General features: G+C 36.7%; 1 long non-coding RNA gene across 4 annotated transcripts in view; it reads right to left on the bottom strand.

The window, feature by feature from the left end:
* LOC307195528 overlaps positions 1 to 27,400 on the bottom strand; it is a 719,283-nt gene that overhangs the window by 21,739 nt on the left and 670,144 nt on the right. For 2 of the 4 annotated variants that reach the window (XR_013830860.1, XR_013830861.1), the window contains one exon: positions 14,724 to 18,121. This is a non-coding gene — a long non-coding RNA (uncharacterized lncRNA). Of the gene's footprint in view, positions 1 to 14,713; positions 18,122 to 27,400 lie in introns of those variants that run through there. The other 2 variants (XR_013830859.1, XR_013830858.1) reach the window with 2 other exon arrangements.

Here is a 27,400-nt window from a genome sequence, read left to right as displayed (position 1 = left end):
GATGGCCATTCTGACTGGTGTGGGGTGATACCACATTGTAGTTTTGATTTCAATTTCTCTAATAATTAGTGATGTTGAGCATCTTTTCATGTGTTTGTTCCCAATATGTATACCTTCTTTGGAGAAATGTCTATTTAGGTCTTCTCTCCATTGCTTGTTTCTTGACATTGAGCTTCATGAGTTCCCTCTATATTCTGGAGATTAATCCATTGTCAGTTGCTTCATTTGCAAATATTTTCTCCCATTCTGAGGGCTGTCTTTTCGTATTGTTTATGGTTTCCTTCCTTTGCTGTGCAAAAGCTTTTAAGTTTCATTAGGTCCCATTTGTTTATTTTTGTACTTTATTTCCATTTCTCTAGAAGGTGGGTCAAAAAAGATCTTGCTGTGATTTATGTCAGAGGGGGTTATGCCTCTTTTCCTGTAAGAGTTTTATACTGTCTAGCCTTACATTTAGGTCTTTAATCCATTTTGAGTTTATTTTTGTGTATGGTGTTAGGGAGTGCTCTAATTTCATTCTTTTACATGTAGCTGTCCAATTTTCCCAGCCACTTATTGAAGAGACTGTCTTTTCTCCATTGTATATTCTTGCCTCCTTTATCAAAGATAAGGTGACCATATGTGTGTGGGTTTATCTCTGAGCTTTCTATCCTGTTCCATTGATCTATATTCCTATTTTTGTGCCAGTACCATATTGTCTTGATTACTGTAGCTTTGTAGTATGGTCTGAAATCAGGGAGCCTGATTTCTCCAGCTCCGTTTTTCTTTCTCAAGATTGTCTTGGTTATTGGGGGTCGTTTGTGTTTCTGTACAAATTGTGAAATATTTTGTTTTAGTCCTGTGAAAAATGCCATTGGTAGTTTGACAGGGATTGCACTGAATCTGTAGATTGCTTTGGGTAGTATAATCATTTTCACAATGTTGATACTTCCAATCCAAGAACATGGTATATCTCTCCATCTGTTGTATCATCTTTAATTTCTTTCATCAGAGTCTTATAGTTTTCTGCATACAGGTCTTTTGTCTCCCTAGCTAGGTTTATTCCTAGGTATTTTATGCTTTTTGTTACAGTGGTAAATGGGAGTGTTTCCTTAATTTCTCTTTCAGATTTTTCATCATTAGTGTATAGGAATGCAAGAGATTTCTGTGCATTAATTTTGTATCCTGCTACTTTACCAAATTCATTGATTAGCTCTAGTAGTTTTCTGGTAGCATATTTAGGATTCTCCATGTATAGTATCATGTCATCTGCAAACAGCGACAGCTTTACTTCTTCTTTTCCGATTTGGATTCCTTTTATATCTTTTTCTTCTCTGATTGCTTTGGCTAAAACTTCCAAAAACTATGTTGAATACAAGCGGTGAGAGTGGGCACCTTGTCTTGTTACTGATCTTAGTGGAAATGGTTTCAGTTTTTCACCATTGAGAATGATGTTGGCTGTGGGTTTGTCATATATGGCCTTTATTATGTTGAGGTAGGTTCCCTCTATGCCTATTTTCTGGAGAGTTTTGTTTCATAAATGGGTGTTGAATTTTGTCAAAATCTTTTCTGCATATATTGAGATGATCACATGTCCCTCTCCTTCTATTTGTTAATATGGTTTGGGTATAATGAAGAATCCTTGCATTCTTGGGATAAACCCCACTTGATCATGCGGTATGATCCTTTCAATGTGCTGTTGGATTCTGTTTGCTAGTATTTTGTTGAGGATTTTGGCATCTACATTCATCAGTGATATTGGCCTGTAGTTTTCTTTCTTTGTGACATCTTTGTCTGGTTTTGGTATCAGGGTGATGGAGGCCTTGTAGAATGACTTTGTTAGTGTTCCTCCCTCTGCTATATTTTGGAAGACTTTGAGAAGGATAGGTGTTAGCTCTTCTCTAAATGTTTGATAGAATTTGCCTGTGAAGCCATCTGGTCCTGGGCTTTTTTCTGTTGGAAGATTTTTAATCAGTTTCAATTTCAGTGCTTGTGATTGGTCTGTTTATATTTTCTATTTCTTCCTGGTTAAGTCTCAGAAGGTTGTGCTTTTCTAAGAATTTGTCCAGTTCGTCCAGGTTGTCCATTTTATTGGCATATAGTTGCTTGTAGTAATCTCTCATAATGCTTTGTATTTCTGCAGTGCCTGTTGTTACTTCTCCTTTTTCATTTCTAATTCTATTGAGTCTTCTCCCTTTTTTCCTTGATGAGTCTGGATAATGGTTTATCAATTTTGTTTATCTTCTCAAAGAACCAGCTTTTGTTTTATCAGATCTTTGCTATTGTTTTCTTTGTTTCTATTTCATTTATTTCTGATCTGATCTATATGATTTCTTTCCTTCTGCTAACTTTGTTTTTTTTTGTTGCTGTTGTTCTTCTTTCTCTAATTGCTTTAAGTGTAAGGTTAAGTGGTTTATTTGAGATGTTTCTTGTTTCTTGAGGTAGGATTGTATTACTATAAACTTCCCTCTTAGAACTGCTTTTGCTGCATCCCATAGGTTTTGGGTCATCTTGTTTTCATGGTCATTTGTTTCTAAGTATTTTTTGATTTTCTCTTTGATTTCTTCAGCGATCTCTTGGTTTTTTAGTAGCATATTGTTTAGCCTCCATGTGTTTGTATTTTTTACAGTTTTTTTCCTGTAATTGATATCTAGTCTCATAGCATTGTGGTCGAAAAAGGTACTTGATGTGATTTCAATTTTCTTAAATTTACCAAGGCTTGATTTGTGACCCAAGATATGATCTATCCTGGAGAACGTTCCATAAGCATTTGAGAAGAAAGTGTAGTCTGTTGTTTTTGGATGGAATGTCCTATAAATATCAAGTCCATCTTGTTTAATGTGTCATTTAAAGCTTCTGTTTCCTCATTTATTTTCATTTTGGATGATCTGTCTGTTGGTGAAAGTGGAGTTTTAACTTCCCCTACTCTGATTGTGTTACTGTCGATTTCCCCTTTATGGCTGTTAGCATTTGCCTTATGTATTGAGGTGCTCCTATGTTGGGTGCATAAATATTTACAATTGTTATTTCTTCTTCTTGGATTGATCCCTTGATCATTATGTAGTGTCCTTCTTTGTGTCTTGTAATAGGCTTTATTGTAAAGTCTATTTTGTCTCATATGAGAATTGCTACTCCAGCTTTAGTTTGATTTCCATTTGCATGATATATCTTTTTCCAACCCCTCACTTTCAGTCTGTATGTGTCCCTAAGTCTGAAGTGGGTCTCTTGTAGATAGCAGATATATGTGTCTTGTTTTTGTATCCATTCAGCCAGTCTACGTCTTTTGGTTGGAGCATTTAATCCATTTACATTTCAGGTAATTATCAATATGGTGGTTCCTATTACCATTTTCTTAATTGTTTTGGTTTTGTTATTGTAGGTCTTTTCCTTCTCTTGTGTTTCCTGTCTACAGAAGTTCCTTTAGCATTTGTTGTAAAGCTGGTTTGGTGGTGCTGCATTCTCTTAGCTTTTGCTTCTCTGTAAAGGTTTTAATTTCTCCATCGAATCTGAATGAGAGCCTTGCTGGGTAGAGTAGTCTTGGTTGTATGTTTTTCCCTTTCATCACTTTAAATATGCCCTGCCACTCCCTCCTGGCTTGCAGAATTTCTGCGGAAAGATAAGCTGTTAACCTTATGGGGATTCCCTTGTATGTTATTTGTTGTTTTTCCCTTGCTGTTTTTAATATTTTTTCTTTGTATTTAAATTTTGATAGTTTGATTAATATGTGTCTTGGCGTGTTTCTCCTTGCATTTATCCTGTATGGGACTCTACACTTCCTGGACTTCATTGACTATTTCCTTTCCCATATTAGAGAAGTTTTCAACTATAATCTCTTCAAGTGTTTTCTCAGTCCCTTTCTTTTTCTCGTCTTCTTCTGAGACCCTTATAATTCAAATGTTGGTGTGTTTAACGTTTTCCAGAGTTCTCTGAGACTGTCCTCAATTCTTTTCATTCTTTTTTCATTATTCTGCTCTGCCATAGGTATTTCCCCTATTTTGTCTTCCAGGTCACTTATCCGTTCTTTGACTCAGTTATTGTGCTATTGATTCTAGAGAATTTAAAATTTCATTTTGTGTTTTTCAGCATTTTTTGTTTGCTCTTTAGTAGTTTCTGGGTTCTTGTTAAACGTTTCTTGTATTTTCTCCATTGTAGTTCCAAGATTTTGGGTCACCTTTACTATCATTACTCTGAATTCTTTTTCAGGTAGACTGCCTATTTCCTCTTCAGTTGTTGGGTCTGGTGGGTTTTTACCTTGCTCCTTCATCTGCTGTGTATTTCTCTGTCTTCTCATTTTGTTTAACTTACTGTGTTTGGGATCTACTTTTTGCCGCCTGCAGGATTATAGTTCCCATTGTTTTTGGTGTCTGCACCCAGTGGGTGAGCTTGGTTCAGTGGCTTGTGTAGGCTTCCTGGTGGAAGTGACTGGTGCCTGTGTTCTGGTGGGTGGGGCTGGATCTTGTTTTTCTTGTGGGCAGGACCGTGTCCTGTTGTGTTTTGACGTGTCTGTGAATTTAGTATGATTTTAGGCAGCCTCTCTGCTAATGGGTGGGGTTGTGTTCCTGTCTTGCTAGTTGTTTGGCATGGGGCGTCCAGCAGTGGAGCTTGGTAGCTGTTGGGTGGAGCTGGGTCTTAGCGTTGAGATGGAGATCTCTGTGAGAGCTCCCACCAATTGATTTTACGTGGGGCCAGGAGGTCTCTGGTGGACCAATGTCCTGAACTCGGCTCTCCCATATCAGAGGCTCAAGCCTGACACCAGGCCGGAGCACCAAGACCCTGTCAGGTACACAGCTCAGAAGAAAAGGAAGAAAGAAAGAAAGAAAAATAAACTCAAAAAGTATATATATTATTTTGTTAAAAAAATAATAAAAAAAGAAAAGAGCACCCAAACCAATAAGCAAATCCACTAATGATAACAAGGGCTAAAAACTATGCTAAGATCAATATAATAATCAGAAACAAATCAGTCACAGATAGCAAACCCCACATCTACAGTTGTTCCCAAAGTCTACTGCTCAATTTTTGGATGATTCATTGTCTATTCAGGTATTCCACAGATGCAGGGTAGATCAGGTTGATTGTAGGGATTTAATCTGTGGCTCCTAAGGCTGCTGGGAGAAAATTCCCTTTCTCTTCTTTGTTCGCACAGCTCCTGGGGTTCAGCTTTGGATTTTGCCCTGCCTCTGAGTATAGGTCACCCTCAGGCATCAGTTTCTGCCCAGACAGGACAGGGTTAAAGCAGTGGCTAATTAGGGGGCTCTGGCTCACTCCGGCTGGGTGGAGGGAGGGGTATGGAATGTGTGGCAATCCTGCGGTGGCAGAGGCCGGTGTGACATTGCAACAGCATGATGCGTGCCATGTGTTCTCCCAGAGAAATTGTCTCTGGATCACGGGACCCTGGCAGTGGCGGGCTGCACAGGCTCCTGGGTGTGTGTTGATAGTGACCTGTGCTTGCACACAGGATTCTTGGTGGCTGCAGCAGCAATGTTAGTGTTTCATGCCCATCCCTGGGGTCCAACTTGATAGTTGCAGCTCACGCCCATCTCTGGAGCTTGTTTAGGCAGTGTTCTGCCTTTTGTGGGCAGACAGGGAAGGAATCCCCTCTCCTTGTGCACCCTAAAACAATGGTCTCTTGCCTCTTAGGCAAGTCCAGACTTTTCCCCAAACTCCCTCCTGGCTAGCTGTGGTGCAATAGCCCCCTTCAGGCTGTGTTCACACAGCCAACCCTGGTCCTCTTTCTGGAATCTGACCTCCGAAGCCGGAGCCTCAGCTCCCAGTCCCCACCCGCCCTGCTGGGTTAGCAGACAAGCCTCTCGGGCTAGTGAGTGCTGGTTGGCACTGATCCTCTGTGCGGGAATCTCTCTGCTTTGCTCTCTGCACCCCTATTGCTATGCTCTCCTTTGTGGCTCTGAAGCTTCCCCCCAACCATCTCTGCCAGTGAAGGCTCTTCCTAGTGTGTGGAAACTTTTCCTCCTTCACAGCTCCCTCCCAGAGGTGCAGGTCCCATCCCTCTTCTTTTGTCTCTCTTTTTTCTTTTTTCATTTGCCCTACTGTGGTATGTGGGGATTTTCTTGCCTTTTGGGAAGTCTGAGGTCTTCTGCCAGTGTTCTGTAGGTGTTCTGTAGGAGTTGTCCCACATGTAGATGTATTTTTGATGTATTTGTGGGGAGGAAGGTGATCTCCACATCTTATTCCTCCACCATCTTGAAGGTCCCCCCCGAATTTGGTGTTTGTGATGTCTATCAAGACATGGATATATAATGGTTGTCCAAGTATTGCCATTTCAGTACTTTACTTTAAAAATATAGTTTTATGTTTTACATCAAGGATATGCTTCTAATAAACTCTTTTACTCCCATATACTCTGATTTATTATTTTTTACTTAAAAAAAATTATTTATTTGGTTGCGCCAGGTCTTAGTTGTGGCTCGCCTGCTCCTTAGTTGCAGCACGTGGGCTCCTTAGTTGTAGAATGCAGCCTCCTTCATTGTGGCATGCGAGCTCTTAGTTGTAGCATGCATGCGGGATCTAGTTCCCTGGCCAGGGATCAAACCCATGGTGCGGAGTCTTAACCACTGTGCCACCAGGGAAGTCCCCACTCTGATCTATTCTTGAGATAAATAGAAAGGGCTAGAATTCCAGCTAGTAAAGAATGTCTAGTTATGTGTCAGACATGGTCATCTGCTGTCCTGGGTATCTCACTGCAGACCTTCAGAATCCCTGCCTAGGGGATTAGCTCTTAGAATAAAACACTCACTCACCCCTAAATAAGTGATGGTATAGTGACTTAGAGAGGCTGCTGACAGCAAGAGAGGGGAGGAAAGAAGGGAGAGAATGAAGTCCCCACCAGTGGGTGCTAGACATATTCCTGAGTCTCACATTATATACCATTAGCTAAAACCCTCCCCTTCCATCCTGTAAGACTAATCAAAGCAGTTGGGGATACTATTCTAAAGAATATACAATGATCCTGTTGATGAGCCACATTTTACCTTTTTATTTTCAGAGTGAATTTCAAGGCAGTAATGGCACACAGCTCATTTAACTGTGGAATTCTCTTACTACTGCTTTACTTTCTTTAGCTTGATTAACTTTTACTCTTTGTTATGGTTGGATTGTGTTTGTTGCAAAAAGATATGCTGAAGACCTAACCTCAAGTACTTCAGCATATGATCTAATTGGTAACTAGGGTCTTTACAGAAGTAATCAAGGAAAAATGAGACCATTAAGATGAGCCTAATTCAGTATGGCCAGTGTTTTTATAAAAAGTGGAAATTTGGACCCAGACACTCACAGAGGGAAGCCAGCATGAAGAACCACAGGGAGAAGATGGCCATGTGACTGAAGTGATGCATTCACAGGCCAAGAAATGCCAAGGATTGCCTGCAGACACCAGAAGCCAGAAGAGGCAAGGAAGGATTCTCATGGCCTTGTTGACACCTTGATTTCAGACTTCTAGCCTCCAGACTGTGAACAGTAAGTTCCTGTTATTGTAAGCCATCTGTTATTTTTGGTACTTTGTTACAGCAGCCCTGAGAAACTAATATTTTCCAGTCTTACCCTAAATGCCACATCTTCTGGTAAATATTCCCTGACAACATTCCCCCAAATAATGTCCTCTAGGGCACCAAACTTATATGTGGCATGTGGTAGACAATCAATAAATGTGAATCAAATGAATGAATAAATTGTTTAAAAAATGGATAGCTGTTTAATTCTTAAAGAAGCTGGGAATCCTTGTGGAAAACATTTGTGTGTTAAGGCTTATCCCTACCAATCATTTCCAAGAAGGTAAGGACTGTAGCACTTGAAGTAAAATGTACAGCTCCATTAAATTAAACTATCATTTTAATAGTTACTTCTTATCAGCTATATTTTAATTAAAACTAGAAGTAATTACATTGCTGTCATTGAGTCTGAAGCCTAATTTTAAGAGGAGGAATTTTGATGGGAATTGTTGCAAGTTTCACTCTAAAATATTTCAAAGAAATGAATCACAAAATGTGGCAAAGATGTTGCCTGAAAACCAAAAATGAAGATATTATTCATATTTTATGGTAGCATATCAAGTGGAATTTCTGGAAATTTTATTTGAGTATCAAGTCTTAAAGTTGGTTTTCTAAATCATAATCAAATAGCACTGCAGATCCACCAAGCCTTTCCAGAAAAATTAAGAAATAGTCTCATACTGTGAAACCATACCAGAACTTGGATTTCCTCAAGACTGTTCCAATTTTCCTTATGATGAATTGAGGAACAAAGAGCTTGAGAGATTTACTTAAGGGACAAGTTGATGGGAAACTCAGAGCCAGAGCATGAGCTCTCTGAATCCAAAGCATTCATGTTTTCCATTTCAAGTTATTGCCTCTTCTAAGAGTGCAATGCCCTGTACACATCCTAATAATGTTTAGCCACCTTGTGTCCTAAACCCTCTACTACATGAGGCAAACCAGTTATCCCATTCTAAAGACATTAGGAAACAAATTTATTTTTGAGGGACCAAAAAGCACTCCTTAATTCCTGATGTCTTGACAAAGTCCACTTGTCTCTGCCTCTGGCTGCCACTGTGGCCAAGCTATCATCACTACTCCACTGGATTTTTATACCAAACTTCTACTGACCTGCCTGCTCTCATTGTTGTCCCCAATTACAGCCACCCTCCACCCAAGCCCACTGAGTTTTCACACAGAAGTTGGCGTTCTTTTAAAATCTAAGTTTCATCATGTGAATGTCTTGCTTAAACCTTTAAAATCCTTCCTATTATTTTTGAAATGACGATCAAAATCCTTAACCTGGCTTCCAGACTGAATGATTCCTCACCCCTCCTCATACACACTCTAAACTTACCCTGCACAAATCTCCATTGATCCAGTCACAAGGGTTTCTGGATTTCTCAAAGTGGCAAGCTCTGTCTCACTTCCTCAGAGTGTAGAAGAATTCCCTTCTACCTGAAATGATTTTTGTCACCTAATTTCTTCCTGTGCCTTCTTTACATAATTAGCTTCCATTCATTTTTATATGGTCTTTCCTTAAATGCCATTTTTCCGAAAAGCTTTCCTTGCTCTTTGAAAACGTTGGTTAGGACTCATTTTCTTTCATAGTACTTATCACTCCCAATTATAATTATATTTGTATTGATACGATACTTGGAATCTCTTACTGCCACAAGACGGTCATCTCCCTGAGGGTAAGCACAGGGCTCTTTTGTTCACCAATTAAACCCCCTAACACCTTGCAAGTGCCAGACTCAATAAGTATATAATGAATCAACAAATGAAAGGGAAGACAGCATGAATTAATTGGTGGTTTTCATATCAGCATTCTCAACCATTGTTCCTGAAGGTCACTGCATGAGAATTTCCACATATCTGTGTTGAAATACAGATTCCTAGGCCTGTGGATAGTCTACTGACTCAGACTCTCTAGGCACAGGGCCTTATATCAAAGAAGTGATTCCAGTGTGCTGCTTAGTTTGTGGAATCACTCAGCTAAACAATGTTTCCAACAGTAACCATATGTGAAACTGTGTAAACTCCGAATTCAATCTCTTTACAGAAGAGGGAGTATGTATGTAATTATCCAAGTAACTTGTATAAATATATGAAGAATTACTAGGCTTGGTTTACATGATGTAAAAATGAATAATATAGAACTTATTTGCTTGGAGGAGATCACAAATTATTACATTAGATAGATTTATAGATTACAATAAATTAAAATATTTTTCAATATGTTGAGATGCAACATTAAGTCCAGATTAGAAAGTATGAAGGAAAAACTATGGGGTGTTAAGACCCCAATTTGAATTGAGTCTTAAGAGATGAGTAGGAATAGAGGAAGGAGATTTCTGGAAGATAAAGTAACTAGAAGTTATGGAATCATGAAAGAGCATGGCTGCTTCAAACACTGAGTCAGAATACATGAGAGGCTAGTGTGTAAAGGGCATTTGTAAGCCAAACCAAAGAACTTAGATGAAAATTTTAATCAATATAGTAACATTTACAAAGACAATGACACTGCCTTTCAGGACTTTGTGATGAACAAACTGATCTCTTAGCTGATTTTACAAGCTTAGGTTTTTTTTCCTGCCAACTATGAGACTAGTTGCCTTTGAATTAAAAAATATTATATTTCCCAACAAGAATATTTTTTATTACTATGTATACTAAAATGAAATCTTCAGTCTTCTAATTCTCTGTATAAAATGTCATGTTGGAATTTAAATTGGTATTTAAAGACATCTTCCATCAACAGATGAATGGATAAAGAAGATGTGGCACATATATACAATGGAATATTACTCAGCCATAAAAAGAAATGAAATTGAGTTATTTGTAGTGAGGTGGATGGACCTAGAGTCTGTCATACAGAGTGAAGTAAGTCATAAAGAGAAAAACAAATACCATATGCTAACACATATATAAGGAATCTAAGAAAAAAAAAGGTCATGAAGAACCTAGGGGCAAGACGGGAATAAAGACACAGACCTACTAGAGAATGGACTAGAGGATATGGGGAGGGGGAAGGGTAAGCTGTGACAAAGTGAGAGAGTGGCATGGACATATACACACTACCAAAGGTAAGGTAGATAGCTATTGGGAAGCAGCCGCATAGCACAGGGAGATCAGCTAGGTGCTTTGTGACCACCTAGAGGGGTGGGATAGGGAGGGTGGGGGGGAGACACAAGAGGGAGGAGATATGGTGATGTATGTATATGTATAGCTGATTCACTTTGTTATAAAGCAGAAACTAACACACCATTATAAAGCAATTATATTCCAATAAAGATGTTAAAAAAAATAAAGACATCTATACATTTACCAGTAATAAATTAACAAGAAATACCTGATTAAAAAAAAAGACATCTATACAAAAGTATGCCTTGTATTCTTCAAAATTATAATATATTTAATTTTATATGGACTGCTATCTAGCTATAGAAAATGCACATTTTGTATCGTTGATGTGGAAATGTATCACAATTGTTAACTGAAAAAGGTTATGTAAACAACAGAATGGGCATTCTCTAATTCAATAGTTCTCAGCCCTAGCTGTACTTTAAACCACCTAGAAAGCTTTCTAATTGATAGTAGGCACTCAGTATATGCACCTTGTGTTGATTTAGAGTTCCCTTATTAGTTTAAAAGACTAACAATAAGTATTAAAATCTGTACTATGATAATCTGCTAACATCAGGGGAGAGAGAAAGACCAGAAAAAAATTATATTAACATTTTTTGAAACTTAAGCTCTAAAAGCACACTCCTTGCATATTCTCAACTGACTAAAAGAAATGCTTTAGTTACCTCCATGATAATGTCTGAATTTCTAGTTGTTCTCTTTTAGGGACAAATATTTGTGATTATTTTAAGGATTGTAAAGAAAATTATTTTATACATCATAGTTTGCTCTTGCCAAATTACATTAATTGTTGGACTAATCTCCAACATTTTTCTTTTTCTTTATAGTTTTCTGCACAAATGTCAGCATTTAGTATTACAATGAAAAAGTAAAAAAGAGTATTGTCTGAACGAATTTGTTTCTGTGAGAACCCTGAAATTCAAGCTTGCCACACATTAGTGGCTCTGCCTTGATGTGATGTGTGAGCAAACTACTGTGTGCTGGATTAATATCCATCCCTGAAGAACAGTCTAGAGAAGCTTTCCTACTCAACTGAGCTGCATTCTAAAAATGATTATAATTTATATTTAATCCTTTGAGCTTTATCTCTTTCCAAAATGGCAAGGAGTTTTCCTGTCTCTGACAGTGCTTGGGCATATGAATTAGAGCATTTAAAAAACATAGTTGTGATGAGAAACACATATTTCTTGGTGTAGAAAGAAAGCATGGAATGAATTAGGAAGTTTATTTAAATTCTAAGTGATAAATAATAGCTGTATATTTCTATATACTTCAGCTCTTGATTTTCCTCTTCTGTCTAATGGGAATAATAAGTTTTGCCTTAATTCACAGAGTTACAGTAAGAATACAGGGTTCTACACATATACTGCTATATTAAATAATATGGTACCTTCAGTCCGAAGTCACTTGATATCTGCTCATTCAGTAAATATTTTTTGAAGACATACAATGCGGGTATATTTAATGAATAAAATCTTGACTTCAAAGTCAAACCTTGCTACCTCTTCCTACTTATATGACCTTTTGAAATTAATTTTCTCTCTCTGATTCTCAGTTTTCTCATCAGAAAAGTAGAAGGGGAATAACAATATGTGTCTCAGTAAATTATTGGGAGAATGTAATCGGACAACATGCATTAAAGACAGACTCAAATAGGAATTGAGTAATGACAGCATGTTAGGACGTTCAGGACAGAGTTAACACAGCAGGACTGGTCCTTAGAAGGGCTTGTTTGCAGAGCTGGCCCTTGGCTGGCTTCAGGAAGTTTGGCTTTGAAATGTTCTGTAAACTGATCAAATCTCTGTACTGCTCTGTGTAGACTGTTTGTATAGGCAATGTGATTTATGGTGAACAAATGCTTTCCTTCTGGGAATATCGAATTTTGGTAGCTGTGGCTAGGCAGAGTGCCTATGTGACCAGCCACTAATAAAACCTTGGACTCTGAGTCTCAAACAGACTTTCCTGTGCGGAAGTCGTGTACATTTCACTGGTGGAGGAAGGTGTGTGTTCTGTCGCCCCTTTGAGGAGCACATAGGAAACCTGTGGTGGGATTCATTCAGTCTCTGCGAGATGTGTCTTTTTCCCCTTGCTAATCCTGTTGTGTATTCGTTCTCTGTAGTATTTCACAGCCATAAGTATAATAGCCTTCGAGTCCCCTGAGTCCGTCTAACAAATCGCCAAATATGTGAGTGGCCTTGGGACTCCCAATCCAAGTAGTAGCAATGATGGAATTTGTTAAAACGACCTCCCTTCACAGAAACATGACTAAAGCGTTGTTTGGGGAAAAGAAAGAGGTAGGGTTGCTGAAGCCCTGATGCCTGGATGGCTTTGGAATCACCCATATGTGAAATAGAAGGTGAGCTGTCATCTGTTATGAGAGGTAAAATATACCAACAAAATTGAAAAATGACAAATCTAATCCTAGCTCAATGGATCCCTTGGTTTCTTTTTGCTGTGGTAGCTAAGGTGGCAAAAGATGAAACAAGAAAGAACAGAAAGGGCCTGAAATCCCCAAGATTACACTTTTTAAGGTGGGAAGGAGTAACTTACATTTTCTGAATGGCTACAATGCCTTTACATTTACCAGAATTAAGTTAGTACTAATCTGACCCAGAATTATGATGAATAAATGCATGTTATAATTCCCACAGCAGCCAGGAAGAAAAAAAAAAGAAGAATTAAAATGATGTATTAGACGTCTATTTACTCATATATATATTAAATTATACATACATATATATATATATATCTACCTTGCAGGAGATATCACTGAATATGATTGTTCTTCTAGGGCTTTGAAATTATGAAAATATTAATACAAAACTGAGTTATATGAATATAGACAATTCAAATTAGAATTCAAGTATAATATAAAAGAAATTATTTATTCAACAGTGTCTTCAAAGTGTACATCACATTTAAACAAGATTTAAATTTAATATCTATTTATAACATTCAATATTCTTATGAATTAAGAATATTGAAATTTCTATTTAAAAAATAAAATTGTAATTTTATGACTGGAAGAGACCTTAACAACAAGTTCTTCATTTATAAATAAGGACTGTCAGAGACTATCAGGACATCCATAATTTGCCAAAAATCAATTTGTCCCATTCCACTGCTTTTTCCAGAAAAATATGTACCTCTTGTTTCACAATAAACGGCTCCCTTAAAAGTGTGTATATCTAATTTATTTTTGAAATATTTTAATAGTTTCATGAAGTTAATACTTCAGTATTAAAATTCTCCTTGCTTTAGGCTTTTTGCCAAATGGTTAATCATGTGCCATTGCAACCAAAAACCATAACAAACAACGTTAACAGCCATTTTGCTGCTCAAACACCTCCCCTACTGAAAATCCGCTTTCAAATAATTTAGAAAATTTTTTACATTGAAAATAATAAAACTTTAATTTACTTGGTTTATAAAGTTCCTATTTTATGAGTTAGAGTGAAATTATCTATATTTAGAACTAAGCAAATGTTAAACACTAGCTGCAATTCGTTAATAACATTAATGTACAATAGAACCCAACAAATTATCCCCAACAACTTACAGCATTTTTTCACCTTTAAGACTTTATTGAGAACATTAATTAAATAAATCGCCCTTTTGCACTATAGCTACATGAGCATTCATGACTTGAAGTTCATGAAGCAGTATAATTTGGGGTGGGTGTGAGAGGAACAGTATGTGTGAAGATGTCCTTGGGCTTGGACTCACAGTGAAACACTTCAGAATGTGACAATTTCCTTCCTTAACAAATCATGCAATTTCCAGTGTCATCCTTCAGGTGGATGACACTGCTCAGTTGGATTATCACTCATGCAGCTTTCTGCCATAAAAAGATTGGTTCCTGAGAGTTGTAAAGTTCAAGAGGCTGAACAAAATAGAAAGGAGGAAAAGAGGAGGAAAAAAAAAGTTTTAGAGTGTTCGTGAAGCCCTCTTCAGGCTGTTGGATGTACTGGGAGTGAGAAGCATACCTTTGTTGTGCGTCAAGGTGAAAGGACTTCCCGGTGATCACTAGAAAATGTGTGCATGGGTAAGCTGGAGTGCCTCTTCAGGCTGTTGGATGTACTGGGAGTGAGAAGCATACCTTTGTTGTGCGTCAAGGTGAAAGGACTTCCCGGTGATCACTAGAAAATGTGTGCATGGGTAAGCTGGAGTGCCTCTCAGGCACGCTCTGAGTACTAGTTCTTTAGCTTGTCTAGTCTTAATTTTTATTTTTAACTGTAAACAGAGATTGTTCAGTTATATTTGTATCAAACAGATTAACTAATAGAAGCCATGTTTGAAATCTTTAGAATCTGGTAACATTTCAAAATACCACATAGATAAAGCCATACATAGAGAGAAACTTGAAGCTTTTAAATACTTACATTAGAAAATAAATAATCTTAAATCAGTAACCTAAAATTCTCTATTAAAAATGAGAATAAAATATAAAAATCACCAAAATCTATGTAGTAGCCAAGTGATAGAGAAAAAAGATAAGGGTAAAATTAAACACTAAGTTTTCCCAAGGGTTCTTTAAAACTTTGTATTCAACTGCATGTGTTTCACTATGCAGTGTGTTACTGTACAATAATGTAAATTTCCTCTGTAAAGAGCACAATAATGTAAACTTCCTCTCCTACATACTGGATAAATGGAAAGGCATTGCTGAGAAATAAACAAGCCACAGCTACACTACTTGAATTTTATGCCCAGGGTCACGACTGGCTCAAAATCCAAAGTTCTTATCCGCCACCAAGAACTTACTCTCTAAATTTAAAGACATTCCTGATTTCATTATTTGAAAGTATACTTGCCACTAGCCCAAGGTTTGATGAATATTATGAGCAACTCAAAGCTCGGCTTAACATTATGTTGATTTTTGCAACTCAGCACTCATTAAATATTGCTTGACTGAAAGAATAAATGGATGAGTATATACATTAATAAATTTAAAGGAAGGATCATTTTTAGGGAGTATGATTTTATTTCCTTCTCATTTATATTCAAATGCTTTTAACAGAAGTTTGAAATTATCTTTCTCTGATTTCATCTCATTAGTTTTGAGTGATCTTAATGCCACTCTAAATACATATACATATACATATATACTATGTTTCTAATAAGCGTGCCTCATAATTATTTCTCTATACATGCATTTGTACATTTTTGATTGTACTGGATATTCATATGAAAATGAAAAATTCTTTCAAAAACTATCAACTTCAAGCATCTGCTTGGATTGTTCAATATTAAAATTTGGGTCTTAACCCATGGCCTAGAACTCTATTTAGTAGCTTTGACTCAGTCAACTGAACAAGTTCTTGCTGCACATTTTGTGGCTTCTTAGGTCAGCTTCAAATGCCTGTTTGCTTTGATATTGGTCTCTTAGAGTTGGTACCTTCTAAATATCACAAAATTGGCACGGATAAGGAAAAAATAGCCCAGTCTTTTAAAATATATGTACATGAGATCCATTATGATGCTCATTTGGGAATTTTGTCTGCACTTTAGTTAAATTTAATAGATCTGAGGCTTCCTTATTCCTGGTTCCTAAAATGAATCTGCAAGTCAGATCCACAATCATTAAATGTAATTTAATCAATCTTCAAAAATCATAAAAGCTCTAAAACCAAATTTTAAAAGAATTTGTGGCAAATGTGACCTCAACTGATATATGAGTATTAGTGTGAGGAGTTGAATATTCATATATTAAAACTATGGACCATATAACAGCTTTTATTTTGCTCACTGATTTGCAAAGAAGGACCCATTTTGATTAATCTGGAAGCCTAACCATAGATTTGGATTTCTGGGATCATTATGATTGACTTTTTAAAAGTCAGATCTGATGTATTTCGATTATATAGACATGGCTTGAAATATATGTATCAAGACAAGCAGATGGTCATAAGAGACCCCAATATATTTACTGGACATTTGTAGTTTTTATTTCTCTAAAGGTCCAAGGGGAGAATCTGCAGCTAAGATCAACTTTCTAGGAGACTGGGTAGTGTGTAAGAGGTGGGAAAGCTCTTTTTGCTTACAGGCTTGTTTCCAGCTTCACCGAAGGTCATTGTATATAAGCTCAAATTCATCTAAGCCCTGACATCTTCATGTATACTTGGCCTTCATACTCAGATACCTTGGTGTCTAAACCTTGCTCTGTTTAAACCATATGTATTAGGTATTTCTAACATATATTGTAAGAAAATAGAATAGGAGGAAGAAAGAGTCCCCCTCACTTAGGGCTCTAAGCTCTAAGCAGCTCCACGTTTGGCAGCATAGAGCTGGCCCAGTTTAATCCTGGAAACTAGGAATGAGAGCAGCTGGATCCTTTCACCTCATCTAGAGTGTTCACAGGAGTCCTGATTGAGCATCACAATGGATCAATTGATCAGATTTTTTTACTTCCTTGTGTTTTTTTCCTTATCAATACTGTCCTATTTAGAGATTTAGAGGGAAGTGACAGTAAATATTCGTATCAGTGCCAACATGTGCTCATAGCTGGCCTAGGGACCTAGTTACAAAATGAACCACAAGAACTTCTTTTCAGATGACCTAGTCAAAGATACTAAATACCTAGTAACCATGTGCTTCTCTTTCCACTATGTGATTTTTTTCCCAATAAAACCTATATATTTACAGAATATATACTGTGACTTGTTAGACCTGTGTGGGCTTAATTATACCAAACCAAGATATTTAGTCCCTTCAGTATTATTCAGTAAATCATAATTAAGTTAATAAATGTACAATTGATGAACAAATCTACATAATTATGTATGTAAATTTTATTTTAATGAAACTACCATCATATCATCATACCCATATTTTCAAGCAATTGATAACTTTTAAAGAGATCAGGTTTGGAATTAATTCTGCTCATATATACTTAAAAAAAAACTTTTTAAAAGAAATGCCTACAGTATTATTTTATGAACTACAGAACTCTAGTACCATTACTTCATAGTTATTCTTACTTTTGTAATGGTATTACCAAGTATAATTATCCATGTTGTGATTCAGTCATTAATTTTGATGAAAAATCAAATTTCCTGCTAGGCGAAGAATTTGTACACACTAAGAATATGTCTAAGAAGATTTTACAGACTTAAGGCATTTTCAAAACTAGATCACTACCGATAATTCTGTAGTAATTTTGTGAATATTCTCCTTATGAACCAACTAAATTCAGTAAGAGACAATTCCTCATTATTGCCAATCAGAGTTTCTGCTGCCACTGCTTTGGGAATTATTGCCATGGAAGACAGAACCAAGAGCCTACCCACCACCGTTGCAACAGAAAGAGGGGTCCTCACTTCTCACTCATTGCAGTCTCCTTCCAGAAACTGTGAGAGCAACATTGCAGCTAGGCCAGGCCTGAACTTACCCATCCTTGTCCTTACTTGCACTTACCTCTGTCAGTCTTAGGTTTTCCAGGCTATTTTTGCTGATATAAGACACAGTCCATGCTTCGTCCCAGTTGAGATTCTTTCCTTCAGATATTCCTGTGAATTTGTAGATACACATAAAGTCAGGGAAAAGAAGACAGTTCATTTAACTATACATCAAGTATATTTGAATCTTAGATCTAATCCAATTAATCCTAAAGCACTCACATACATTGACATGAAATACATAAATCCTATCTACAATGACAATGAGAAGTGATTTTACAGCATTATATTGAGCTCATACGCCAACATTTTAACAGTTTCTATGCCAGTCACTGTTCTAAGTGTTTTACACATATTACCATATTTAACATTTAGAATGACACTTTATGGAAGATACCAACATACCCAGATGAGAAAACTAAAGAACAAAGAATCTAAGTAATTGCTCAACTTATAGCTAATTAAAAGGCAGAGCCAGGATTTAAAATTGAGCATTCCAGGTCTAGAATATGCACTTTTAGCCACTATACTATACTCAATTACAATATATATAAAATGTCGTTGCAACCAAAAACCGTAACAAACAACGTAACAGCCATTTTGCTGCTCAAAAAGTTAATTACAGCTCTATATCTTCCATGAAACATGGTAGGATTGCTTTTTCATTCTCCTTTGTAAGTGTTTGGTATTTCCATGTAGTTCTGGTAAATAAATCTTGTATCTCATTTTCAGGCTTGATATTTATTATTTTTTTTAACATCTTTATTGGAGTATAAGGGCTTTACAATGCTGTGTTAGTTTCTGATTTTAACAAACTGAATCAGCTATACATATATCGCCATATCTCTTCCCTTTTGCGTCTCCCTCCCATCCTCCCTATCCCACACCTCTAGGTGGTCACAAAGCACTGAGCTGATCTCCCTGTGCTATGTGGCTGCTTCCCACTAGCTATCAGTTTTACATTTGGTAGTGTATCTATGTCTGTGCAACTCTCCCACTTCTTCCCAGCTTACCATTCCCCCTCCCTGTGTCCTCAAGTTCATTCTCTACGTCTGCATCTTTATTCCTGCCCTGCCCCTAGGTTCTTCAGAACGCCCCCCTTTTTTTTTAGATTCCATATATATGTGTTAGCATAAGGTATTTCTTTTTCTCTTACTGACTTACTTCACTCTGTAGGACAGATTCTAGTCCATCCACCTGACTAAAAATAACTCAATTTCGTATCTTTTTACGGCTGAGTAATATTCCATTGTATATATGTGCCACATCTTCTTTACCATTCATCTGTCAGTGGACACTTAGGTTGCTTCCATGTCCTGGCTATTGTAAATACTGCTGCAAAAGAGTCATGTACCACAGTGTTCAGGCCTGATATTTAATTGCCTGTGTGAGACCCTTTGACACAGAGAGGGAAACATCCAAGATGGTGGATACTCCATCTGTCTGTATTTTTTTTAGTAATTAATCAGGAACTGTTCCTCTCAATTTGTGAGGAAATATAGTTGAACAAAAATCAAAATTGTATTACTTTAAGGCATACAAATTTAGGGATTGCTTGTTAGAAACAGTAAAATCTAAATACACTTCATGTTTCTGATATGAGTATAACAAAAAATGTAAACAAAACATGCTAAGCAATAAACTTAATAATTCTAAAACTTTCATCAGAATTAAAAGATGACAAATATTTTCTATCAAATATAATTTTATATTTATTAAATAATTTCATGTCTCTGTACGTTGCTAGTAAATGATTTCTTGCTTCTATTACCATCGTTGAAGTAAAATTTAAAGTGTCTAATGTCAAAAGACTAAGAACATAAAATAGGTAAATGGTTTATTATCAGAAGACTAGCTCACTTAAAGCACAATAAAATTTTTGGACTGTAATGATCTAACTTAATCCATCGACAAGTAGGTATTAGCTTCCTGATGTATGCTCATTACTGCTGATCTAGGAATTAAGACAGATAAAAAAGAAGTTTTAGAAAAGTAGCCAGATATCCATAAGATTTTTCAAGTTCTATTTTATAGATAAAGATTGGATATGATGCATCGAAGACTGGAATAACAGTTTCTGGAGCCAAGAAATTTATCACTAATAACTCAAAATGTCATTTTCTTTTGAAATATGTTATCAATTGGTTTTAAGTAATTTTAAAATGCTATATGTGTTTGTTTAATTTTAAAATGTTAGTTCTATATAAATTATAGAACAAATAATTTTTCCATAGTTAACTAAAAAAGGTGGATTTTCCCTCCCAAAAGAACTGTAATTAACAAATGTATATATTTTATCATTAGGAATGAATTAGAAATATACCAACTTTCCTTTGGCTACTTAAACACTTATTTCATGGGGAAATATCTATGCAGAGGTTTTAAAAATACTGTTGAAAAAAGATAAATTTCCTCATAACACAGTTTATGTAAAGTTATATATCTCACCTTCTGAAGGTATCTGTCAACTAATGGTTTTTATGGACAGAGATAATTCAAGTCATGTCACTGGTACAATTCTGGACAACATATTCACCCAAATAAAATAAGTTTAGTTTGTCAAGGAAAACAGTTGGGAAATAAACATGATAGCAAGATTTCCAGTCTCACAGAAAAAACAATTACTGTGTTTGTTGTACAAATAATACCTCTCCAATTTTCCTACAGCTCTCTTGTCGTTTAGGAGTGAAAGCTTTATGTGTTGCTACCAAAGTCATTTCCTTAAATTCTTTTGTAACATTTGCTTTTATAGGAAGTGAAATATATTCTACTTTTTAGTTTTTTAATGGGAACCATATGGTAACAAGAGTAAAGCTGATGAAGCTAGAATTAGTGGAATTAGAGAGGACAGAAGGTAGACCTGAACTAAGTTATAGAAATGTGACTATTGAGTATCTCTTATTAGTGGAAATGTATTTATGTTTAGATAATCATACAATGAAAAAAATTATTTATGAACAATTTTTACACTGAAATTTGAGAGAGATGAAATATCTTCCCAAGCCCTCGTTTTTGGAAGGTTTTATTTTTATTCTCTTTGTTATTAGTTAAGTGTAAACATCATTTCCCTTTTTGTCCCTTGTCTTCCTCTGATCTAATTTCTTTTTTGTACAAAGTCACTGTAGGGAAGAAGGGGCAGAAAACTATGTTAAAAGGTAAAATGAGGCACATCAAAATATTCAACAGTTTATTGGAGCTTACATGGATTGGAATCTGGCAGCATGAAACCAAAGGTGAAGGAGTGTTCCACTAAGAGGAGATAGAGGCAAGGTTTTTATAGAGAAGTCAGTGAAGCAAAGCAAATCAATTCTTTGATTAGTTATAGCTTAAGCAGTTGCCTTATGTTGTAAAGCCTAGTTCGTTGTTTATGACTGGTTGTTCTTGAGTTTCACTTTCTTACATTCTAGTGCATGGACTCTGGCTCAAGTTTTGGTTTGCTTATGGGCTACCAAGGCATTAGAGCCCCTTCAGTCTAATGGCCTCCTTATTTAATTGTTTTAACAATTCATACTTGAATTGTGAACAGAGCTTGTTTAGGAACAAAAACAGGAGGAAAAAAATAATTTCACTATCCATCCTCTTCCTCAATCTTGAAGAAATATTATTTTGAAAATTGCTGTTTGTACAGTCAGTGTTTTCATCCACTTCACTTGGATTCTCACACAGCTACATTTTTTTAAATGTTGTGGGAGTACTTATAAATCAAATATTAGAAAATAAAATTTACCAATGGAACAACCAAAACATGTTGCTCCCCAACATGTTGTGCTAGCCCTTTGGCGAGATAAAGGGAAGGACTCACACTTTTCTGCCCTAGAGGAGTTTTGTAATTTTGGAGAGATAAAACACCCAAATACAATGAATCAGGGACTACAGTGTAGCCAACAGCACAGCCTGTGATCCTAGAAGGCTTATTCTCTTCCACCTTTCTGACACAGTTTCAATCTAATATTCAAACAATATACTATATTGATTAAAAAAATTGGCTTTGGACCACCCAGACCTGCCTGATGGTCCAGTGGTTAAGATTCCGTGCTCCCAGTGCAGGGGGCCGGGTTTGATAGTTGGTCAGGGAACTAGATCCCACATGCATGCCACAAATAAGAATCCACATGCTGCAACTAAAAGATACTGCATGCCCCAACAAAGGTGCTGCACATGGCAACAAAGATCCCATGTGCTGCAACTAGACCCAGCACAGCCAAATAAATCGATATTAAAAAAATAAAAAAGGAACCACTGATACCACTTCCTGGATATATAAACTTGGATAAATTACTTATAATCCTTAAATTTTAGTTGCCTTATCTGAAAAATGGAGATAATGATAGTACTAACCACACTGGAGTTTTGAAGAATAAAATAGGATAATTACAAAAATTTTTTAGCTCATAGCCTCACACATAGTAAATGTTCAAATAATTATTAATTTGTTGTCATAATTAATAATAGGATGACTCTTTCATTTACTGCCAGAATTAAGTCCATTCTAGATAAGCCTGCACTGTGTGTGAGAGGAAATCAATATATGTATATTGGATCACCAGCAATTGCATAATGATTTAGCTATCTATGCTCAAGTCAACAATAGCTCCTCAAGGCACAATTGTCCATTTTCAGTTTTCTTGTTATCTCCAGAGATACACTTTCACTTAGCTATGGTGGTCAATCCATCAGATATACGGTAACCAGAAAGCCTAGATTTCCTGTTATTTTCATTATTTTTCCTGCTTTCTATAATACGGACTTGTTTTTAATAAGAAATAAGTGAGTTCAAGAGAATTACAGTCATGTTTATTCCTCTTCTGCTATGCATGTTAAATCCTTCGTAATGTTCTACCTGGTATTTCTGTGGGATCTAAACTGTGGGCCAGTTATTTTGTGAAGCAACATTGAGTTGGATGTATATTTGGACAGATTTTTTTTTTCAGTGAAACAACACATCAGAGATAAAAATGTTAACACGGTAGAAAAAACAGAGATTTTAGTTATTCTGATAATCTGCAAAGTATTTCATCTTCGGATAGTTCTGAAAAAAATGATGTGTGCCTAACACTTAGCTTTTGAGTTATCAGATATAAAGATTTTTAAAGTTGGCGTTACAAATGTGCTCAAGGGCCTTCCCTGTTGGTGCAGTGGATGAGACTCTGCATTCCAAATGCAGGGGGCCCAGGTTCAATCCCTGGTCAGGGAACTAGATCTCACGTGCATGCCACAACTAAGAGTTCACATGCCACAACTAAGGAAGCTGCCTGCCACAACTAAGACCAAGTGCAACCAAATAAACAAACATTAAAAAAAAAAAGAAAGGTGCTCGCAATGGATATCAATGGGCAAAAATGTAGCTGATTCAAGATTCATGGATTAAATTCAAATATTTACTTATTTGCAAAATAATAGCAGTAGTTTCCTTCAATTCAAAGTACATATGTTTTTCACCTATCCTTCTCAAACTCTTCCAAAGTATAGCAGAGGGAGAAACACTCCCAAACTTATTCTACGAAGCCACCATCATGCTGATACCAAAACAAGACGAAGATGCCACAAGAAAAGAAAACTATAGGCCAATAACACTGATGAACATAGATGCAAAAATCCTCAACAAAATACTAGCAAACAGAATCCAACAGCACATTAAAAGGATCATACACCATGATCAAGTGGGGTTTATCCCAGGAATGCAAGGATTCTTCAATATACGCAAATCAATCAACGTGATACACCATATTAACAAACTGAAGCAATCCCACTACTAGGCATATACCCTGAGAAAACCGAAATTCAAAAAGAGTCATGTACCAAAATGTTCATCGCAGCTCTATTTACAATAGCCCGGAGATGGAAACAACCTAAGTGCCCATCATCGGATGAATGGATAAAGAAGATGTGGCACATATATACAATGGAATATTACTCAGCCATAAAAAGAAACGAAATTGAGCTATTTGTAATGAGGTGGATAGACCTAGAGTCTGTCATACACAGTGAAGTAAGTCAGAAAGAAAAAGACAAATACAGTATGCTAACACATATATATGGAATTTAAGAAAAAAAAATGTCATGAAGAACCTAGGGGTAAGGCAGGAATAAAGACGCAGACCTCCTAGAGAACGGACTTGAGGTTATGGGGAGGGGGAAGGGTGAGCTGTGACGGACGAGAGAGAGTCATGGACATATACACACTAACAAACGTAGTAAGGTAGATAGCTAGTGGGAAGCAGCCGCATGGCACAGGGATATTGGCTCGGTGCTTTGTGACAGCCTGGAGGGGTGGGATAGGGAGGGTGGGAGGGAGGGAGACGCAAGAGGGAGGAGATATGGGAACATATGTATATGTATAACTGATTCACTTTGTTATAAAGCAGAAACTAACACACCATTGTAAAGTAATTATACCCCAATAAAGATGTTTAAAAAAAAAAAAAAACAAACTGAAGGAGAAAAACCATATGATCATCTCAATAGATGCAGAGAAAGCTTTCAACAAAATTCAATACCCATTTATGATAAAAACCCTCCAGAAAATAGGCATAGAGGGAACTTACCTCAAAGTAATAAAGGCCATGTATGACAAACCCACAGCCAACATTGTCCTCAATGGTGAAAAACAGAAACCATTTCCACTAAGATCAGTAACAAGACAAGGTTGCCCACTCTCAACACTATTATTCAACATAGTTTTGGAAGTTTTAGCCAAAGCAATCATAGAAGAAAAAGAAATAAAAGGAATCCAAATCAGAAAAGAAGTAAAGCTGTCACTGTCACTGTTTACAGATGACATGATACTATACATGGAGAATCCTAGATATGCTACTACAGAAAACTACTAGAGCTGATCAATGAATTTGGTAAAGTAGCAGGATCCAAAATTAATGCACAGAAATCTCTTGCATTCCTACACACTAATGATGAAAAATCTGAAAGAGAAATAAAGGAAACACTCCCATTTACCATTGCAACAAAAAGAATAAAATACCTAGGAATAAACCTACCTAGGGAGACAAAAGACCATTATTCAGAAAACTATAAGACACTGATGAAAGAAATTAAAGATGATACAACAGATGGAGAGATATACCGTGTTCTTGGATTGGAAGAATCAACATTGTGAAAATGACTATACTACCCAAAGCAATCTACAGATTCAATGCAATCCCTATCAAACTATCACTGGCATTTTTCACAGAACTAGAAGAAAAAATTTCACAATTTGTATGGAAACACAAAAGACCCTGAACAGCCAAAGCAATATTGAGAAAGAAAAACATAGCTGGAGGAATCAGGCTCCCTGACTTCAGACTATACTACAGAAGTTACAGTAATCAAGATAGTATGGTACTGGCACAAAAACAGAAATAGAGATCAATGGAACAGGATAGAAGGTCCAAAGATAAACCCATGCACATATGGTCACTGTATTTTTGATAAAGAAGGCAATAATATACAAGGAAGAAAAGACAGCCTCTTCAATAAGTGGTGCTGGGAAAACTGGACAGCTACACATAAAAGAATGAAATTAGAACATCCCCTAACACCATACACAAAAATAAACTCAAAATGGATTCTTTAATATAAGGCTAGACACTATAAAACTCTTAGAGGAAAACATAGGCAGAACACTCCATGACATAAATCACAGCAAGCTCTTTTTTGACCCACCTCCTAGAGAAATGGAAATAAAAACAGAAATAAACAAATGGGACCTAATGAAACTTCAAAGCTTTTGCACAGCAAAGCAAGGAACAAGACGAAAATACAACCCTCAGAAGGGGAGAAAACATTTGCAAGTGAAGCAACTGATAAAGGATTAATTTCCAAAATATACAAGCAGCTCATGCAGCTCAATGTCAAAAAACAAACCACCCAGTCCAAAAATGGGCAGAAGACCTAAATAGACATTTCTCCAGAGAAGATATACAGATTGCCAACAAACACATGAAAGAATGCTCAACATCATTAATCATTAGAGAAAGGCAAATCAAAACTACAATGAGGTATCACCTCACACCAGTCAGAATGGCCATCATCAAAAAATCTACAAACAATAAATGCTGGAGAAGATGTGGAGAAAAAGGAACCCTCTTGTAATGTTTGTGGGAATGTAAATTGATACAGCCACTATGGAGAACAGTATGGAGGTTCCTCAAAAAACTAAAAATAGAACTATCGTACCACCCAGGAATCCCACTACTGGGCATATACCCTGAGAAAACCATAATTCTAAAAGAGTCATGTACCACAATGTTCATTGCAGCTCTATTTACGATAGCCAGGACATGGAAGCAACTTAAGTGTCCATCGACAGATGAATGGATAAAGAAGATGTGGCACATATATACAATGGAATATTACTCAGCCATAAAAATAATGAAATTGAGTTATTTGTAGTTAGGTGGATGGTCCTAGAGACTGTCATACAGAGTGAAGTAAGTCAGAAAGAGAAAAACAAATACCGTATGCTAACACATATATATGGAATCTAAAAAAGAAAAAAAAAAGGTCCCAAAGAACCAAAGGGAAGGACAGGAATAAAGAGGCAGTCATAGAGAATGGACTTGAGGACACGGGGAGGGCAAAGGGTAAGCTGGGATGAAGTGAAAGAGTGGCATGGACATATATACACTACCAAATGTAAAACAGATAGCTAGTGGGAAGCAGCCGCATAGCACAGGGAGATCAGCTTGGTGCTTTCTGTCCACCTTGAGAGGCGCGATAGGGAGGGTGGGAGGGAGACGCAAGAGGGAGGAGATATGGGGATATATGTATATGTATGCTTGATTAACTTTGTTATGCAGCAGAAATTAACACACCATTTTAAAGCAATTATACTGCAATAAAGATGTTAAAAAAAAGAATAAATATATTCAAAGGAGAATTTATAAAGTAGCCATTTTACAAAGCAAAGCAATAAATGACAAGTTCCCACAGATGGATGACCTAAAGCAGGCACCTAAGTGGGCAGCGAAACTATTAACTCCCTGCTGTGCGACAAGCAGTCGTTCAAGTGAATTCTTTTTTATCTACTATGAAGAGAGGGAGTTTTCAAGACTGAAGGGATTCTCCCAGGGCAGCAGGTGGTAGAGCAGATTTTGGTCCACCTCCCCACCCTCTTCTTGGGCACAGACAGAGAAAGACATCATTTTCCTATCATAGAGGCAACATGAAAGCAGGAATTTTCTGTATACTGAGAGCTTGGATCATCTTTTATCTATTCCACTCTAAGGCCAGTTCATGATCAAAGAACCATTTCCAACCTCCCTTCTACCCGTCATCTCCAATCAGCAGTGGAAGTAGAGCGACCTGAGTGACTGAATATAGAAGCAGAAAATAGAGCCAGACAAAGATTCTCAGTGGGACAGAAAACCATTTAAGGGGGCTGAGAGTTAATAG

This window comes from Stenella coeruleoalba, assembly GCF_951394435.1.
Source record: "Stenella coeruleoalba genome assembly, chromosome: 12".
In the NCBI taxonomy this organism is placed as follows: Eukaryota; Metazoa; Chordata; class Mammalia; order Artiodactyla; family Delphinidae; genus Stenella; species Stenella coeruleoalba.
Note: the sequence above shows the minus strand (reverse complement) of the source record. Positions and strands in the feature narration are given on the sequence as shown.